Below are 6000 nucleotides of genomic sequence, written 5' to 3'. Positions count from 1 at the left end.
CCTTTGCGCAGCTCCATGCTGCGGCAGCAGGCGTGCATGGTCCCCTGTCATTGGACCGCAGATGCCCGGGCAGCGCTGGGCGACCCTGCTTGGCTCCTTTTGTGACCAGAGGCCTGCATCGATCAGATGGTTTTTCAGGCCTGGACCAGGCACCTGAGGCCTCAGAGAGAATGCGGCTCACTTGTCTCTTTTGAAATTTGCACTTAGCCCTTGGCCTTGCTGGCCCAATGCTCTGGCCACCTGAGAAAGCTGGCCAGAGACGGCAGGAAATCATAGGCTGTGTCACAAGTCAGCTGTCTAGGGAGCCTGAGGATGACCATCCTGGGTGTCATGTGGAAGGGAGGACACCCTGGCAGAGGAGCCTCTACTCAGCATGGGCTGTCCCCAACCCCTCCTCCTCCACGCCCCCACCAGCCAAAATCATAACAAAGCACTGGGCGCCCAGCTTACCCTCCCTTCCCCCCTGCACCGAGCTCACTGGTGCTGGTGGGCCCTGGCCCTGCTGCTCTTCCGCCAAGAGTCTTGGCTCTCCTTAGCCCCGAGCTGCCCCGGGAACAACCAGACCAGCTGTTGGGAATCATTTTGAGGATGAAAACAATTAAGCTGGGCAAGAAGCCTACCACCAAATCCTGTCCCCTGCTTTGCACCCTCAGCCCATCTTCTTTTTTATCCCTTTCTGAGTCACCTTTTCTTTCCATCCATAGACCAGCTGAGAACACCGGCCAACAGCGCGCTGGTTCCAGAGGCGCCTGCTCAGGCCTGTGGATGGGGAGATTCTGGAGTGCCGGGGAAAGGGGAACTGGATCCTAAAACATCTCTCCCCCGAGAGGCTGGGCCAGCTTCCGCCAAAGTCCCGGCCATCTGTGCAAGGAATAACATTACCCAACAGCCTGCTTCCCTGGAGCTGTCCTCCTTGCTCTGTGTATAGACTCTTGGCACCGTGGCAACAGATGCGGAAACTGAGGCACGGCTCAGGTAAGCCGTGAGCAGCTTGGCCATCCCCCCCAGGCAGTGCCTCAGGCTCTGGAGTCCAGTCAGCTCAGCACTGCATCTGAAGGAATTTGTTAGACAACTCGAGCCCTCCTTGCAAGGCAGGACCCACTGAAGAAGAATCTGGAGCTAGAGAGGCACTCAGGCTCTGCACTCCAGCTGGGGAGCTGGGGAGGGGATGACAGCGACATCTTTGGTCTCTTCGGCTTCCTGTGCTCCATGCAGCTCCTGAATTCTTCCGAAAAGCGTCCACCCCAGCCCTGTTTTCCCACTGGTGTGCCCCAATGTCTGGGGCCATGCCTGGCATGCAGCAGCCTCTCAGCAAATACGTCTTGACTGGGGACTGATGGTGCCCATCTATGCTGGCATCCTGGGGAGGAGCTGCGGGGGTTCTAGGGTTCCAGAGCCCTTTCTGTTTCCATTCCATTCCAAAAGGCCCAGGGGTGGGGGCAGGGAGACCTGGGAAGTGAATACAATGTATCTCTGATGTTCTTAGCCTCCTTCCTACCATCCCTGCCTGCCCTTTGCCCTGCCACCCTGCCACCTTGCCCCCCTATTACCATGGTGGGGGCTTCCCTCTCCTTCTCGATCCTTTCTTCATGTTAGCATGCATCCTATTCTGCCTCGCCTTGGTAATTTGCCTTACATATCAAAGTCTTAAGCTAAAGAAATGAATCTCTAAGATGACTGAGTTCAGGCATTGACAAGAGAGAAGGCCTGTCTTGGGGAGGGGTAACCATGTGGACACAGAAAATGCTGGGAGACCTAGTGTCCCTGCTCCCAACCAGCCCCACCCAGAACTTCCTATGCTATCTGCATGGCACTTGGGGGAAGTGACGCACAGGTTTCCATGTGAGGCTCATGCTGAGTGTGAAAACTGATGACAGGGGTGCAGCGGCAGCTGAACAAAAGCAGCCCAGAAGTGAATTTCTTCTCAGCATATCACCTTACTGCAGCCATTCCACCGTGTCCGTGAGGGAGGGACGCCCCGCCCACCTCCACAGCTGCCTGGGTGTGGCCTGGGGAGTGGGGCAGGCTGGACTGTGAGACAGATGATTTCAATTTAAGGCAGCATTTAGGGAGAATACTGTTCCACTTGCTCATTTTTCTTGGTTCCCCCCCACCCCCCCAAACTTGATTCAATCAGCAGTGGATGAGAAAGGCCTGTTTCCATAGCACCACCACTGTGAGCAACAGAGAGCACGCTGTTTTCATCTGGAAGAGGGCACTTGGGTGGGTAAAGAAATGTAGGCTGAATTAACACTGAGCAGGCGCTGAGCCCCCAGTTCCCTGGTAGTAGACCATGTGGGTCCCCAGAAAAGGCATGGTACATGGGGGAGCACCAACGATGATTGCACCCGGGAAACACACCTGCTCATTGCCTGGTTTCCATTAAACCAGCCTGATCTCTTTGGGCTCTAGGCCTGTTGGCCTGTGCTTGTTTTCATGGTTGATGTTACCCAACCAGACTGATGAGTCTGGATCTTTCTCCTTTTCTTATGTTGTTTCCTGTTTAGTTGGCTACGTTCAGTATTTCTGTGCATATTCATTTCCTATCTGAAGCTGCCAAAGAGGACTATGGTTGCTTTTTCATCTTCCAAGCCCATGGCCTGGACATTGTCCATACCAAAGAGTTCAATCCAAAGGAAGAGAATCTTTGGGAGAAATGAAGGGTTTCAACTTAACCTCTATACCTTTTTTTCATAAATACTTTATTTATTCATGAGAGAGCGAGAGAGAGAGAGAGGCAGAGACACAGGCAGAGGGAGAAGCAGGCTCCCTGCAGGGAGCCCAATGTGGGACTCAATCCCAGGACCCCTGGATCATGCCCTGAGCCAAAGGCAGGCGCTCAACTGCTGAGCCACCTGGGTGTTCCAACCTCTACACCTTTTTTGAAGAAGCTGATTTTCTAAGGAGAAATTGTTGGTGAGGCTCAGTGTCCCCATCCCAGGCCCAAATGAGATGTTCAGCAAAGGTGTTTCTAGGAGACTTGCTGCTTTGCATATTTTCAAGTCTGGGTTTGAGGATTTGGGATAAAGTGACCTTCACAGCTCTCTGACGTTCTCATCCTGCTGGTTTCCTTGGAGATCCATATACCAGCCTAGCTCTGGGCCTGGCCAGAACTAATGGCCCTGGGTTTGGAAATATCCCCAAATATAATTTCCTCCAAGGTTTTGCCCTTCACTGAGAACTCCACTGGGCCTGTTAAAGTAGATTAAATCCATATGTTTCTGATTCATTTACACTTAACTCATCAGAATGTTCCCTTTTTTATGAGTGATTTGTTGTCTTAAGATGCCTTTGCAGTCTTGTTTGTAAGCGTTTCTTTTCCCCTTAGAAACTAGATACCATGTGTTCTCAAAGCAAGGGTATAGGGGACCCTGGTGGTAGAAACGTAACTTCAGGTCTGAGTTTTGCTTTGGTTCACAGAGGAAATACAGTGTTTCAGCAGAGCTGTTTGGCTTAAGTGTCAAAACATTTCTCTTTTTGCTCTGAGTATGGGATTCAGGGCAGATACCCATACCCTTCCCGCTAGGCTGGAAACTCAAGGTGAGGGGGGGGGCGGGTCTCTGAGTAGCAAGGTAATCTTAGGCAAATCACTTAATCTGTTTTTTCCTCAAATCCTTCATCTGTAAAATGGGGATGATATTATTCCTTACCTCACAAGGCTGTTGTAGTAAAAATGTATTCGAAGCTGTCAGAAAAACATGAGTCATAGAGAGTTAGCTGAAATTCCTTTAAACAGTGCCAAGCTCATGCTTTGCTCTATCCTTCCCTTCCTATGCCATCTCTCTGATTTACTTAACTCCAATTCGTCCTTCAAGACTCAGTTCAAACATCATCTATTCTAAGACCTTCCCTACCCACCAGCCTCAACCACCCAAGAAGAGTCCATCAATTTCTTCTCTATGGCCCTAAAACATCATACATGTCACTATGGTCAGGCTCATTGCTGATATATGATTTCCCCTTTATGAAACTGAGATCTCATTGAGGGCACTAGAAGTGATATACTTGGTATTTCCAAAGCCCGGGGTGGAGTCTTCCCCATCAGAGGTACTCAACACTAATTTAAAATAAGGAAATGAAGACAGAAAAAGGGACACAACACTGCCCATTCTTTCTGTATTCAAGATGAATCCAGTTAACTCTAGCTCTGTAACAAAATAGATAGATGGGAGTGATGCAGTGGAGGTAGTAACCCCATCTTGATGTGGAGTAGGAAATGGTGAGGGAGAGGAAGAAACCACAGAAATAGGATTTGAACTGTAAGAGGTAAAGCAAGTTTTGTAGAGGTGAAGAGTTCATTTTGGGACTTGTGGAACATAGCACTCCTGCAAATATCTGCAAAATGTTGCAAGTTTGGGCTGAAGAAAGTTTGGAGCTACAGTTCTTGAAACACTGAGGGGAAGCCAGAGTGGGTCATACCACCAGGGGAAGTATGGTCTCCTTGAGACCTTGCAGTGTAAACTGAGCTGTTATCATTTTTCTTTCTCTAGATACTTAAAGTATAAAGTTAGGTTGTGAATTTGAGATCTTTCTTCTTTTTAAATGTAAGCATTTATGGCTACAAATTTCCCTCTTAGCACTTCTTTTGCCGCATCCCCTAAGTTTTAGTGTGTTGTGTTTTCATTTTCAGTTGTCTCAAGGTATTTTTCAGTTTCCCTTGTGATTTATTCTTTGACCCACTGCTTGTTTAAGAATGTGTTGTTCAGTTTCTACGTTTGTGGATTTTTCCAGTTTTCCTTCTGCTATTTACTTCTAGTTTCACTCCATTGTGGTTGGAAAAAATACTTTTTATGATTTCAGTCTTTTAAAATTCAACAAACTTGGGGCACCTGAGTAGCTCAGTTGGTTAAGTGAATGACTCTTGATTTCAGTTCAGGTCACAATCTCAAGGTCATGAGACTGAGCCCTGTGTCAGGCTTGTCACTCAGCCTGGGGTCTACTTGAGATTCTCCCTCCCTCTCTCCCTCTTCCTTTTCCCTTCCTCACACTTTCTAATGAGTGAATAAAATCTTTAAAAAAAATAAAATAAAATTCATCAAGACTTGTTTCATGGCCTGACATATTGTCTATTCTGGACAATGTTTCATGTCCACTTGAGAAAATGTGTTCCGTGCTGTTATTGGGTGGAGCATTTTGTATGTGTCTGTTAGGTCCAGTTGGTTTGTAGGTTTGCTCAAGTCCTCTGTTTCTTTATTGATCTTGTATATGGTTGTCTTATCAATTATTGAAAGTGGGATATTGAAGTCTTCTATTATTACTATAAAACTATTTCTCACTTCACTTTGTCAGTGTTTGCTTCTTATACTTTGGAGCTCTGACTCTGGGTACACATAAGTTTATACTTGTCACATCTTTATCAATATATAATGTCCTTTTCATCTTTTGTGATAGATTTTTTTTACTTATAGTATATTTTGTCTAACATTAGTATAGCTACCTCAGCTCTCATTTGGTTACTATTTGCATGCTGTATCTTTTTCCATCCCTCACTTTCAATCTACATGTGTCCTTAGATCTAAAGTAAGCTTCTTGTAGGAAGCATAAAGTTGGATCCTGATTTTTTTTTTAATTTTTATTTATTTATGATAGTCACAGAGAGAGAGAGAGAGAGAGAGAGAGAGAGGCAGAGACACAGGCGGAGGAAGAAGCAGGCTCCATGCACCGGGAGCCCGATGTGGGATTCGATCCCGGGTCTCCAGGATCGCGCCCTGGGCCAAAGGCAGGCGCCAAACCGCTGCGCCACCCAGGGATCCCTGGATCCTGATTTTTTAAATCCATTTTGCTGATCTATGCCTTTTGATTGGGAAATTTAAACCATTTACATTTTTTAAAGTGATGGGTAGTAGGGAAGTAGTTATTTTTGCTATTTTGTTATTAGTTTTCTTTATGTTTTACAGGGTTTTTTTTTTTGTCTCCCATTTCCTATATTACTGCCTTTCTTTGTCCTTTGTTGATTTTTTTGTAGTGACATGTTTTTATTCCCTTCTCATTTACTTTTGT

General features: G+C 46.8%; 1 long non-coding RNA gene across 1 annotated transcript in view; it reads left to right on the top strand.

The window, feature by feature from the left end:
* Positions 1 to 858: 858 nt before the first annotated feature.
* The window catches only part of LOC121500985, a 36503-nt gene continuing 31361 nt past the window's right edge, over positions 859 to 6000 (top strand). The window contains exon 1 of the long non-coding RNA XR_005990465.1: positions 859 to 975. This is a non-coding gene — a long non-coding RNA (uncharacterized LOC121500985). The remainder of the gene's footprint in view (positions 976 to 6000) is intronic.

Source organism: Vulpes lagopus, chromosome 10, assembly GCF_018345385.1.
Source record: "Vulpes lagopus strain Blue_001 chromosome 10, ASM1834538v1, whole genome shotgun sequence".
Taxonomy (NCBI): Eukaryota; Metazoa; Chordata; class Mammalia; order Carnivora; family Canidae; genus Vulpes; species Vulpes lagopus.
This window is presented reverse-complemented; position numbering and strand designations above follow the sequence as displayed.